Source organism: Panulirus ornatus, chromosome 25 (assembly GCF_036320965.1).
Source record: "Panulirus ornatus isolate Po-2019 chromosome 25, ASM3632096v1, whole genome shotgun sequence".
NCBI lineage: Eukaryota > Metazoa > Arthropoda > Malacostraca > Decapoda > Palinuridae > Panulirus > Panulirus ornatus.
In genome coordinates, this window is record NC_092248.1 from 4,885,641 (window position 1) to 4,900,078 (window position 14,438).

At 45.4% G+C, this 14,438-nt stretch overlaps 1 protein-coding gene across 3 annotated transcripts in view; it reads right to left on the bottom strand.

Moving 5' to 3' along the window:
• The window catches only part of LOC139757187 (uncharacterized), a 105,843-nt gene that overhangs the window by 71,290 nt on the left and 20,115 nt on the right, over positions 1-14,438 (bottom strand). The window contains exon 1 of one of the 3 annotated variants that reach the window (XM_071677323.1): positions 2,022-2,335. The exons of the other annotated variants lie outside the window; for them this stretch is intronic. The gene's annotated coding sequence lies outside the window, so the exon portion shown is untranslated. Of the gene's footprint in view, positions 1-2,021; positions 2,336-14,438 lie in introns of those variants that run through there. 3 annotated transcript variants of the gene reach the window in all.

A 14,438-nucleotide genomic window follows, 5' to 3' on the forward strand; every position in this document is an offset into this window, starting at 1 on the left:
ATGGGATCCCACACAGGGCATGAGATGCACGGAAGAAGAAGAGATAAGATTTGTGAGACGAACTAAGCAATCTCGACTGCCGTAATTCCTATCACCTCCATCTGAATCTTAATCAAACTTTTCATTCTCAAAGTAGGACTCGAAAAGCTTTCGTCCTTTATTTAGTTTACCTGAAAAAAACTTTTCGTAGCTGGGGACCTGGCTGGTCGTTGTCCTCCCTCCCTCCCTGGTCCGCCGCCCAGAACCTGCTGGCCTCTGGTCCAGACCTCTGATATATTTAGCCAACTCGACGTTGTCAACTTTTATTGGATTTTTTCCACCAAACGCGGCCACCCTACGCAATCTCTACCTTCATTATTTTTCACATCTGACCGACAGCCTCAGAGAAATTGGTTTTTTTCTCCCTCGCAGAAAGGAAGTTATGCATTCATTTGTCGCTCAGCTGAACCTGACTGATTGGCCAAATTACTAAAGATTGGAAGGTGGAGTGAGAGGAAGAGGAAAAGGAGAAGGCATGAGGAGGAAGTTCTGCAAGAGGAGGAGGAGGAGAAGGAAGAGGAGGAGGACGATGAGAGAGAGAGAAGAGTGAGGGGAAGAGGACCAAAGGGAGAGGCTTCGCGCGGCTGGTTGCGTCCCTCTACCACCACTTGAGTAATGCTCTCGGCTTCTTTCTTCCAAAATTGGATTGTTTCTACACACAGGAGGGCACTGCCTCGCACACATCATCGTACAAACACACCCGAACCAATACACATCTTCGTGATCTACTCCAGGAGAGGGACTCTTGACGGGGAGCAACACAAGATACACTCTTCGGCCCCTCTCACACCACCTATAGAGAGGCCCACAACACCCCTGGTCCTCCCAACTTTCTCTAACCATCTTCTGGACCTCGTCCGAAAGTTTGGGATGAAGTTACTGCATGAGACTCGCCACCCCAGCCACCTGAGATCCTTCGACCCCGCGTCGCAGTTCGACACCACGACCGCATCGAACCCAGCCAAGCTTGAAGGGGCCACTACAGGAACGGCCCCAACCCAACTGGTGTGCAAACAATCAATAATCAGTAGACTAAGAATCATCCTCCATCTTTATAGATGCGTTAGAGACCGTATGTTCGATATTTCACTCCATTTATATATCGCTGCTTGATATCTCTCTTTTATATCTCTCTTTGGACAATCACATGTTTACCAAATGGCGTTCTAGCTTCGTCTCTTCGATGTATATCAACTGACTTATATTTCTCTCTTGTGTCTCCCCTGATGATGTGATTATTACACGAAAGTGCACTTGGGAACTTATCGTGTTTCATTTTCCCCGTGGACTCATAGGAATATATGTATATATATATATATATATATATATATATATATATATATATATATATATATATATATATATATATATATATATACAGTCTTTGCTTGCAGTTAATTCAAGAAGCCTTTCATTATCATTATTAGCAACGATTACTATCATCATTATTGAATTTATTGTTATCATTTTATTATCAATATTATTATCATTATCATCCCTGGGGATAGGAGACTGATTTGATATACGAGTCTGCCAGCGGCAAGTAGTTCAATGTGCACCCCATGCTCCCCCTGTCAGCGGTACCGCAAAGGCATTACGGAGGTCACAAAGGATCGGAGAGAACGAAGACCACTCACGTATCTCCTGCGTAGTGTCGAAGACGGCGACGAAGAGAGGCATCAAATGGGCGAGAGTGGAGGTAGAGGTAGGGACAAGAAGGGGCTGGATGTCCTCTCCTCCGGTATTATATCACAGTCTATAACTTTGGAACGGGGAGATCCGTGTGTGGATTTGGTCCTAAAGACTCAGCCAATATGTTCCTGACGCTACTTGACTATAACCAGAAACGCCACGAGGGTATTTGAATCAAAAAAAGAAAAAGAAATCGTATAACACTTATTCCCCCCCTTCCCATTTTCTACAGCCTTAACGAGTCATGTCACTCGACGTAATCAATGGACATCAAAATAGTAAACACTTACTTTCGAATGAGGAGTCGGTCGATGTCGGTAATCTCCAGGATTTCTTTCGAATAGGATAAATCCCGGGGAGGAGCTTCCACACTAAATCCACACAAGTTGGAAACAAAACAAAAGAAAAAAAGTTCCCCCTCTTCCTAAGGCGGAAGAACGTACGATTTACGGAAACTGGGATACCATTTTTGGCGATCTTTTTGGAACTTTTTTCCTTTTCTATTTTTTTTGATATAAACACGTCTCACATAGCGATGGTACGTCCTTCTGCGAGTAAGGAGGGGGGAAAAAAAACGTACTCCTGAAGCCGCTGTAGCGCGTGGTTCCTGCAGAAGGACTGGTGAGGCGTGCCCAAGGGAATGTCGGCCAGCCCCGACGCTTCACACTTCTCAGTTTGGGCCAGCCTCGGGGAAAAGATTTCGTATACCCTCGTTCAGATCGTAATGATATCGCTCATACAGTATACAGTTCCCTCTATAACACAACCTTTTATTATCGTGTCTCGGCATCAAAAGGATCGTGAAGAACAGGCCCCGACATCAAAACAAAACAAAAAACGACAACAAACTACATACCAGAACATGTGGTAATGATTACGACACTGTGGTAGAAAAACCACAGACACACAGACACACACACACACACACACACACACACACACACACAACCACACACACACACACACACACACACACACACACACACACACACACACACACACGTGTTCATATGCAAGTTCACAAAGGCACGTATATGAGTTTCAGTACACGAATCGGTTTAATTGCCACTGATAAGGGACGCTTGTGTCACAGAATCCGAGGCAGCTTCACTCCGAGGGAGGAATTCTCTCAGTGAGATTAGTCCATTAAGACAAAAAAAAAGGAATGGAGTGGGAGGACCATCTCAGTTCATGATGTACAATACACATGTCTGGCATCCGAGGCGGAACTCTCAACGGGAGATGCGTCAAGGCCCATATGTGAATACGTAGATATGATACGTTCTTATCTCTAATCTGATGAAGCTCGCGAGGGGGGGAGGGGTAAGGCCCTTCCGTAAAGCGTACAGATTCGCATATCACCATCCATACGCACCTCTGTCATTACCTGCGCCGCTCAGATACTCCTCCCTGTCCTCACGCGCAAGGCATGCGTGCGCAGTGCACGGTCCGTGGTCACATGATGTTTCCACTTAACTCGATGACGTCGTGTCACTCGGTCGGTCACTGGGTCAGGCTACTGCTCCTTGCGCCCGGCTGGGACCATTGTCCCTGGGGTGACCTTGTCCTCGTTAATGGTCACTGGACACAGAGCAACCAGTGAGGATCAACACTCCCGATGAGAGGTCATTCCGAGGTGAGTATCATCGCTCTACGACCAGCGATTTCGACGAAAATTCACCTTCAGTACTGGAAGTAAAGTCATATTTTCTTTCTCTCTTTAGTGACTGGCGTAGATTTCACCCAGGGAGAGGAGAAAGGCAAATAGACTCCCTCTCCCTCCCCCTTCATCTTACATAACCCATCCAGTCCCCCGATGTTCCTGTAGGTCCGACGATCGGAGTGTCGAAGAGCACATCCCTCACAATCGATCAGGTGCCGACTTGCCTCCTCCTCCTCCTCCTGACTGAGGGTACTGAGCAGAGTGTGTCTTGATAAAGCGACGCCTAATCTTTAGACCTCGGTAGTCAGATGAGCGAGGCAACGCAACGTCAGGGTCCGCGTCTGTCGCCTGACGTCTCCACTTTACGTTGACTTCGCCACTTACTTCCCCCCATTCTACTGCTCAACACTTCATTTTCCCCGGTAATGGAAAAGATATTTATAAATGTATTTGTGAAATTGGAGCGTCGAGGCAGAGTGGGTGGGGACACCACGATAAGGCCAAAAGTTCCCAGACTCAGAGTGGTGGGTGGGGACGCCTCGATAAGGTCACAAGTTCCCAGAACTCAGAGGTTGTGGGTGGGGACGCCTCGATAAGGTCACATGTTCCCGGACTCTAAGTGGTGGGTGGGGGACGCTAAGGCTAGGCTGTGGTTTCCACATCGTCATCACCAGGAATGTGGGCTAATCTCATCAATTAGTATTACTTATTAGCAAGGAACTGAGAACCCCACTAATTGGTAGTCAGGAAGGGGGTTAGACATTTAAGACTTTATACCCTACCATCACACTCATACCCAGCAATGAAAACAAGACTTTACTCTTCAACCAAACTTATACCACATCAGCGCGAACTATATTCAAATCTTCCAATACACTTATACCACAACAGCACAGGTTACACTTTCTGCTCTCGCCACACTTGTAATCCAACAACTTACTACGAACTACACTTAAAGACACACTAACATCCACAGAACACAGACTACGCTTAATGCTTTAAACAGATACCCGAACAACACAGGCTACACTTTATACTTCCACCATAGCTACACTTTATACTTGTACCATACGAAACATGGCAGGGGAGACGACGAACAAAGATAAGTGGCTGGCAAAACAAAGGAGAACAAGGTATGATATCAAATAATGAAACCTACGTTGCTTAAACGTAATAAGTGGGGTGCCACAGGGTTCAATCTTTGGTCCCATTCTCTTTACAGACTATAGACACGATCTAGACATGGGCCTCATATCTAAGATCTTATAATTTGCATATGCTGCAAGAAGAGAAAAGCTACAAATCAGCAAGAGTGTCAAAAAAAATCCAAACAGATCTTGACAAACTAAAACAGCTGTCAAGAATTGGCAAATGAATGCTAAACATGACTCTTAGTTGCCTAGGAATCCAACGTCCAAAATATAAAAAAAGATATGTTAAAGTCGTTATACACTTGGGCCACAACAGCAGCTACACTGTAGTCTTCCACCACACTTCCACAACATCAGCTACACACTGTAGTCTTCCACCACACTTCCACAACAGCAGCTACACACTGTAGTCCTCAACCACACTTCCACAACCGCAGCTACACACTGTAGTCTTCCACCACACTTCCACAACAGCAGCTACACTGTAGTCTTCCACCACACTTCCACAACATCAGCTACACACTGTAGTCTTCCACCACACTTCCACAACAGCAGCTACACACTGTAGTCTTCAACCACACTTCCACAACCGCAGCTACACACTGTACTCTTCCATCACACTTCCACAACAGCAGCTACACTGTAGTCTTCCACCACACTTATACCGCAACAGCAGCTACACACTGTAGTCTTCCACCACACTTCCACAACAGCAGCTACACACTGTAGTCTTCCACCACACTTCCACAACAGCAGCTACACTGTAGTCTTCCATCACACTTCCACAACAGCAGCTACACTGTAGTCTTGCACCACACTTCCACAACAGGAACTACACCGTAGTCTTCCACCACACTTCCACAACAGCAGCTACACCGTAGTGCTCAACCCTTCCGCCACACATATACCATAACCGTACAAGTTATACAAGGCTTCAGGGCTGGTAACTGTGTGCCACGTTAGTGTACCATACTAACGTGATATTAGGAGTCCACATTGACCGACGATGACCCGTAAGAAAGACAGTAATTCTATTGTTCAACAGTTCCTCAGTGCTGTCCTTCGCTGTCATCTGTGGAGCGTCATCCTGGCTGTATTTCTACATCATACATTACTCATGATACTGTATGATTTCTCCTGTACCTGATATATATATCTTAATACTCCTTATCTATTAACTTATCATACTAGGGCTCCTGGGGGGCCATGGCCCCGGTTATGGACACAATTCTAGTAGGCTCATTAGGTGTGTTAGTAAGGGCCATGTCTCAGATCATGGCTACCTCCTAAGTTATCATGAGGCGGGTGGCAAGCCTTCTTCGGCTGGCTAGGCCTGTCAAAGTTGCCTGTGTGTGTGTGTGTGTGTGTGTGTGTGTGTGTGTGTGTGTGTGTGTGTGTGTGTGTGTGTGTGTGTGTGTGCGTGTGTTTGTGACTCTAGCCAGACTTGCTACCCATTTATCTACCAATCAGATGATGGATAAACAGGTTGGTTGAGCAGTGGGCCGACAGACTTTTACGCTGGGGGATCGAACCCTGAGCCAGCGGATACATAGGTTCAGCTAGTTACAGGGACGACAAACTCAGTAACTTTTAATACCCAGTGAAAGATTGAGAGAGAGAGAGAGAGAGAGAGAGAGAGAGAGAGAGAGAGAGAGAGAGAGAGAGAGAGAGAGAGAGAGAGAGAGAGAGAGAGAGTTTTCTTACTTTTTCGTAGATGTCAAAATGATGTGTTTTTTTTTCGTATCTAATCTTTATACCACAGATATTTTAGCTCAGACAAAAATGATTTCTTGAATACCTCCAGTTTTGCCTCGACTCATTCATCACACTTCCCCAATATGAACCCCTGACATATCTGTTATCTTAATCTATTTTCTAATTAATCTTAAAATACCCCAAAAAAACTATAAATCTCTGACGACCGAAATGTCTGACGATCTAAATGTTTCACGACCGAAATGTTTCACGACCGAAATGTCTGACGACAGATATGTTTCACGACCGAAATGTTTCACGACCGAAATGGTTCACGACCGAAATGTTTCACGACCGAAATGCTTCACGACCAAAATGTCTGACGACCGAAATGTTTCACGACCGAAATGTCTGACGACCGAAATGTTTCACGACCGAAATGTCTGACGATCTAAATGTTTCACGACCGAAATGTTTCACGACCGAAATGTCTGACGATCTAAATGTTTCACGACCGAAATGCTTCACGACCAAAATGTCTGACGACAGAAATGTTTCACGACCGAAATGTCTGACGACCGAAATATCTGACGCACGAAGATTAAACTAAACTGCTGCAACGATCGTTGGAAAACTTCATAAATTTCGCTTACGACTTTTCCCCATAAATCCACCAACGAAAAAAAACGCCAAAAAAACGGAAAGGATATTTTTTAAATGATAGACATTAAAACACCAGAGTTTGTCAGTGATGTAAGAACCCACTTTGCACGATAGAAATTTAATTTACAATCCTAATTTGCATGTCAGCTTACAAATAAATTCTTGAGGAGGACAAGAGTCCCAGGGAGAAAGAGGCGCCAGAAATACAGAGCGGCACCGTCTCCGGTATAATACGCAGCCCTCCTCTCCTACCCGGAGGGAATACGCAATTTTAGCATACGCTAGACGCTCCTCTGCCACGTCGAGATGGTCGATGATCACCGCCCTCAACCTCGGGCCAAAAATCAAGACTTTATTGGCGCCTTAACATCTCCATCTCACTCGTGATGACAAAAAAAAAAAGAAAAAAAAAGAAGGGGGAGAGGGTTGGAAATTACGGTAAGTTTCGAAGTAGATCCAAAACTCGGCGTAAAGACTTTCGAATTCAGTTTACCTGGAGAACTTTTCCGTGGCTGTGGACCCTGGCTGACTGGCTAGCAGGCTGGCTGGCTGGCTGGCTAGCTGGCTGGCTAGCAGGCTGGCTGGCTGCCTGGCTGGCTAGCAAGCTGGCTGGCTAGCAGGCTGGCTGGCTGGCTAGCAGGCTGGCTGGCTAGCAGGCTAGCAGGCTGGCTGGCAGGCTGGCTAGCTAGCTGACTGGCTGGCTGGCTAGCTGGCTGGCAGGCTGGCTGGCTGGCTGGCTAGCAGGCTGGCTAGCAGGCTGGCTAGCAGGCTGGCTGGCAGGCTGGCTGGCTGGCTAGCAGGCTAGCTGGCTAGCAGGCTGGCTGGCTGGCTGGCTAGCAGGCTGGCTGGCTGGCTGGCTAGCAGGCTGGTTGGCTAGCAGGCTGGCTGGCTAGCAGGCTGGCTAGCTGTCTGGTCCTGATCGTGGCGTCCCTCCCTCCCTCCCTGGTCCGCCGCCCAGAACCTGCTGGCCTCTGGTCCAGACCTCTGATATATTTAGCCAACTCGACGTTGTCAACTTTTATTGGATTTTTCCCGCCAAACGCGGCCACCCTACGCAATCTCTACCTTCATTATCTTCCACATCTGACCGACAGCCTCAGAGAAATTGTTTTTTGCCTTCTCTCCCGCGTAGAAAGGAAGTTATGCATTCATTTGTCGCTCAGCTGAACCTGAGTGATTGGCTAAATTACTAAAGATCGGGAGGTGTTGTGAGAGGAGGAGGAGGAGGAGGAGGAAAAGGAGAAGGCATGAGGAGGAAGTTCTGCAAGAGAAGGAGGAGGAGGAGAAGGAAGAAGAAGAGAAGAGAAGAGAGGAGAAGAGAAGAGAGAGAGAGAGAGAGAGAGAGAGAGAGAGAGAGAGAGAGAGAGAGAGAGAGAGAGAGAGAGAGAGAGAGAGAGAGAGAGAGAGAGAGAGCTGAGTGAGAGGGCCGAGGGTAGAGGCTTCTCACGGCTGGTTGCGTCCCTCCGCTGGAGAAACACACTCCCGACTCCTCTCTCTTTCCTAAATTGGATTATCGACACACACACACACACACACACACACACACACACACACACACACACACACACACACACACACACCCACACACACACACACACACACACACACACACACACGAACGCACACGTTGCAATCAAATCACAACCCTACGTAATTTCCACTTCTCAAGGTTCCGGATTCTTCAAGGGCTTGTTTATATAAGGATTAAGTTGAACCCTGAGAGGCCACAATAACATAACTTTTGGTTACACAGTTATAATGATGTTTGTTTAGCCCACACACACACACACACACACACACACACACGCTCCTGCCACCAAGGGGGGGGGGGGGAAGTCCCGGCTGTGGAACAGGACCTCCTCCACCTCACCTCCTCCCCCATTTCCCTCGAGGTGTTTTCCCTACCTGGTTCTCCTCTTCTGTACATATAATTTCCTCGGGGTCTTTATGGTCGGATGGATGAGTGAATAATATCCGGCATTTCTTCCCTGAGTTAAGATGTGTTTTTCTTTCACGTCCTCTCAGTCTTGTATTTCATTTTGCTTCGTGATTTAGGGGGAGGGGGGGGGAGTGACGTCTTGTCTCACTCCCTAAGCTTTTATTGACGCTACACAATTTGTATCATTCCTTGTGGTCACCTTAGTTCATTTGTCTTTGCCAAGATAAATTTTGCTTTCTAAAGATGTTGAAATATCCCAACTCAAGTGACTGGCTTTCTACCGTAAACACAAGCATCATTCAACTCCATCTTTTTCCCCCCCATCGCAGACCTGGGTTTTTCATCTTAGCTATTTCCATCATATCTATCCATCTATTGATATCTATTCATACCAGACATATACCATCTCCCTACATACAGTATGGTCATCTAAGCCAACCTTTGTCAAAACGAAGTTCTAAAACACTTTGCCATACTGACAGTCTGCTCTCATCAACTGTAAACCTTCACACCCCCCCCCCCTCACTACCTCAGTGTCTCTTCTCTCCTCTCCTCCCTCCTCCACCTTCTTCTTCTTCTTCTCCTTCTTCCTGCCTTCTCGCGTCTCTCGGATACACAGCCTCAGCCCTTTTTCTGGCCTCTGACAAGCTGAATACACTCCATCAGCCCTCTCTCCGGCTCCCGTTTTCGTCACAGGCTATACACACACTCTCCCTAGAACCCTCTTTCCCTTTTTCTTTTCCGGCTTTTATTCCCTGCATAAGTTAAACTCATCTCAACATATCGTTTTTTTCTTTTTTTTTTCAGTTTCTTCCACCAGTCACTCTGGCCTCCAGGGCTATCCTAAGTTCTAAATTCAGGACGAACTACAATTTGTATTTTTCCCCCTTCATCTTGTAGCTATAATCCAATTCCTTCCTCCCATAAGTTAAGGTGGACTGAACTCTGCCGTCAAGAAAAACTCTCTCTCTCTGCAACCCGCAAGTACATTTTCATCCTTTATTACCTTCTTCAGCGCGCCAGAGAATGGACTATCTCTTAGCGCCCTCCCAGGTATCTCGGCGTCCATTACTGCACCAACGGTAAGAACGCTACCTAAATACTTTAAAATTTTGGACTTTTCCCCGCCTCTTACTGTTTAAAAGTATCTCAGCTCCACCAGTGGCGGAAGAGGGTAATAGGTCTATGGTATCGCTTGCAGCAGAGTGTAGTAGAAACAGCATTGCCAATGGTGGAAGCAGAGCATTGTAGACACAGTATTACCAACGGCGGTACCAGGCGGCAAACACAGCTCTACTAGCGATGGTACCGAACAGCAGACACACACAGCCATATCACTCACAGTATAAGGCAGACTGGCAAGTCTCATTTCCAGCCTCCCAGATGCAACTACCTCATACTCTTCACCGTTCACTTGTACCTTCTTTTTCTCTGAATGTGAGACAAGTCCCTTTATAATAACTTGTGCTTCTTTCCTTTGAAGACTATCATACGGTATCAGCTTGTTGACGAAGCATACCTATCATCCACTCCCTTCCATCTGTATCCATTGTTTGCTGGACCCGTCATTCCATAAGATCATTAATCAGTAATAGGATACAATACTCCTCTGCCCTCAACCTCACCACAACCCTAAGCTATTCCATATTTTTTCCATTTAAAATAACATCTATTCTGCTGTACGAATTCCCTGCTTCCCTTAAGAGGTAACTTCACCTCGTAATGATTTTAACACATTGTGCAACCACTTCTCTTATATCTACCATATCTCTTTGTCTCTAAACTCCATAGATAAGACAAAACATGTTTGATTTTCTTAATGATTTACGATTCATCGTTCCCCAGGACAATCATTTCACCCATATTCATAAAGCCATCTTTCTCTTCGCTCCCATGACAACCTGTGATCTTAATTCTCCGTCAAAGTTTACTGGCTACGTTGAGTGAGCTGACTCAACCTCTAGGTTTTCGCACTGAGTCTTGATACCCCCTTTAACTCTGCATGGAGACAAAGTCAGTACATCCGCCCAGTCCTCTGGCACTTTCCTCCCTACTCCTGCTCCCCCCACAGACTGCATTAGTGCTTAGCGCTAATCCCTGACGCCCTCTCTCTCTCAACGTGCCTCCAATACCTGTGTGTACTCACAGGGTCTCGCTGCACTTTTCTCCTCTCCCTCTTACAGTCCTCCTCCATCTCGGTCGTCCTTGATCCTTCGTCCCATCCTCCTCCTTCATCCCCCTCCCTCGACCCTCCATACATCACGGAGGTTCTCGTGTGTCTGTCAACAGGTTCCTCGGTGTTTTCCATCTTCTCTCGGAGCTGACGGCAATCCGTCATTCATACGTCTGTCTTTCTCACGACAGTGCCTCGTTCTTAATGTCGTAACTCTGTTTTGTTATATATCTTTGTTTGCATTTACTCACTAATCCGAATTCCTCCTATATCCTAAACTACACTTACGAATCCATTCAAATGTTCTATCGACCTCCCTTATATCTCTCTACTTCCTTTATTATATTCTCTCTATTCTTCACTTCGTATCTGATTCATCCTTCTTGTATTTTCGTCTCATCCACCTCTCTTTCCTACGTGTCTTTCTCTCTGTCCACTATATCCCACGAAGACGTTTTCTTTTTCCTCTCCCACCCAGTCCAAATACCTCCCCTGCGGTGAGCACTACGCGCTAGCTCTGCCACATGGCAATGTCTCATCACAGGTACTCAACCGTACTGTTCTGCGTTCACAATAATGTCCCTATATTTGATCACCACATAGTCTTTCCTGCGTACGATCTATCGTGTGCATTATTCAAGTCAGCATTTAAAGCCTCCAGGGTTCCTTCACCTCACTTGTCTTGCATCGTTCCCGGTGATTACACAAGTCCAGCGCACCGAAGAACGGGCCCAAGACTCTCCTCAATGAAGCTTGAGAAATGACAACACATTTATACCCCGCAAGACTACACGGTTGAGGAAAGCCTTCGGTCGAATGCTCACGATGGTTGATCGATATTTGGAAGATTCATATGTGTATTCTGTACGATGATCATTCCATCTACCTATCCAGCCCAGATCCCTATTCCTTCCATCTATATAACCTATTCTTTCCATCTATATAACCTATTCCCTCCATCTATATAACCCAACATCTCTTCTATACCTAATATTCTAAATCTTCATTTATCCCCACCTTCTGTTATTCTATTTAATCACGAGTATAATCTCCTAGAGTAACTCCCTCCACCTTCATCTGATCTCGGGGCTTCACATAAACCCTGTCTTCTTCCCCCTCACACACCAGCGTGTCCCTACCTCTCCCACACAACACTGAGCCTCAACTATCATCAGAGGCAGAAGAACAGAGGAAGGAGTAAACACACACACACACACACACACACACACACACACACACACACACACATACACCTGATTAATGGGCAAGGTTGGTTGGCACGGAGGTAATTATACAGCAGAAGCCGTCAACCACTGATTCACTCAGTTCCCGGTCGTGTGTAGTGGGTTACTAGTCTTGTGTACCGGGTGGAAAGGAGAGACTGCGGATGGGCGTGTGTGAGACGATGCCACTCCTTCGGTAAGGCGTGTGTGTGTGTGTGTGTGTGTGTGTGTGTGTGTGTGTGTGCTTGGCAAACTGGTACTATGTGGATAGATGGTGCCTGGTAGCGTGTCGTGTTTTGAAGTAGTGCCTGATAAGGTCTTGTAGTTTGTGGTACTGTGCTTGGTTTGGTTAGGTTAGGTTAGGTAGTTTGTGGGACTGTGTTTGGTGATGTGTGGGACCATCTTGTCGTACATGATGGTGTGCGTTTGTGTCTTGGGATTGTCTGGTGGTGTATGGTGCGTGGGTGTGGTCCTGTGTGGTACTGGAAGGTAAGATCAGGTAATGTAAAGGAGGAGTATCAAGTACTGCAAGGTAGTACCAGGTACTATAAGGTAGTACCAGGTATTGTGAGGCAATACCAGGTACTATAAGGTAGTGCCAGGTATTGTGAGGCAATACCAGGTACTATAAGGCAGTAACAGCTCTGCAGGGTCGTACCAGGTACTACAAAGTGATATCATGTATTCCCTGCCTGAGAGAGAGAGAGAGAGAGAGAGAGAGAGAGAGAGAGAGAGAGAGAGAGAGAGAGAGAGAGAGAGAGAGAGAGAGAGAGTAGGCTCTGACTTGTAGAGATAATTACTTGCTAATTGGATAACTGGCTAACTGCACATTGTTGATAGTTGTGTTAATTGTCGAGGGGGGGAGGTGGGGTGGTGGAACCAGAACGGTTAATTACCGGAGGAAGATATGCAGAGTCTCTCTCTCTCTCTCTCTCTCTCTCTCTCTCTCTCTCTCTCTCTCTCTCTCTCTCTCTCTCTCTCTCTCTCAACGCCAGCCTCACACAACGGTGAAAGATTCTGTTGGTCACATAGCATTCACGTATATCTCTCTCTCTCCTGGTGTTACTATTACTTCTTCGCTCACAAGTAGCCACACTTGTCCAAAAGAACTCCCACTTTACTCTGCTCCCGCGTGGAGTGCAGCCTCGAAGCTGCAGGAACCTAATACAAATAGGTCCAAAATTGGATGATAATAAAAATAACAATAATAATAATAATAATAATAATAATAATAATAATAATAATAATAATAATAATAATAATGATAATAATAATGATAATAATCCGTGGGGATAAGGGAGAAAGAATACTTCCCACGTATTCCCTGCGTGTCGTAGAAGGCGACTAAAAGGGGGGAGGGAGCGGGGGGATTGAAATCCTCCCCTCTCGTTTTTTTTTTTTAATTTTCCAAAAGAAGGAACAGAGAAGCGGGCCAGGTGAGGATATTCCCTCAAAGGCCCAGTCCTCTGTTCTTAACGCTATACACACACACACACACACACACATATATATATATATATATATATATATATATATATATATATATATATATATATATATATATATATATATATATATATATATATATATCGTCTGATCTTTATGGAGGTCATGCCAATTATTCTTGAGTCCCCCCCCCCTTTCCCAGCCAAATGACAGCTGACAATTAGATCTCTTATCTGTGTCTTTGTGAAAACTGTTTGAAAACATATCACATCCAAGTTCGTCATATCCAGAAAACGAAAATATGAATAAATATAAAATTTTAAATCTGATGCCATTTGATTTAAAAAAGAGTACATGAATATATATTTTTAGTTCCAGCATTCCGTCGGCAGAAGAAGAATCAATATATGTTTATTGACAGGGCAAAGTAAAATATAATGGACTGAAAACATAAAGATTATGGTAAAAACTTTTAAGTATAGACAGTCTCTTGGGCAGAAAAGACTTTGCCAAAGTATATCCATGGAAGGCAAACATCTAGTGAAGGGTTGGTCGACGGAGAGAAAACACCAAAGATCAAAAGATCAAAAAAAAAAAGAATCCAAGAAAGATGTCTGATGGGAAGAAAACATTAGATAAAAAGATGTCTGATGGGAGGAAAACATTAGATAAAAAGATGTCTGATGGAAAGAAAACATTAGATAAAAAGATGTCTGATGGGAAGAAAACATTAGATAAAAAGATGTCTGATGGG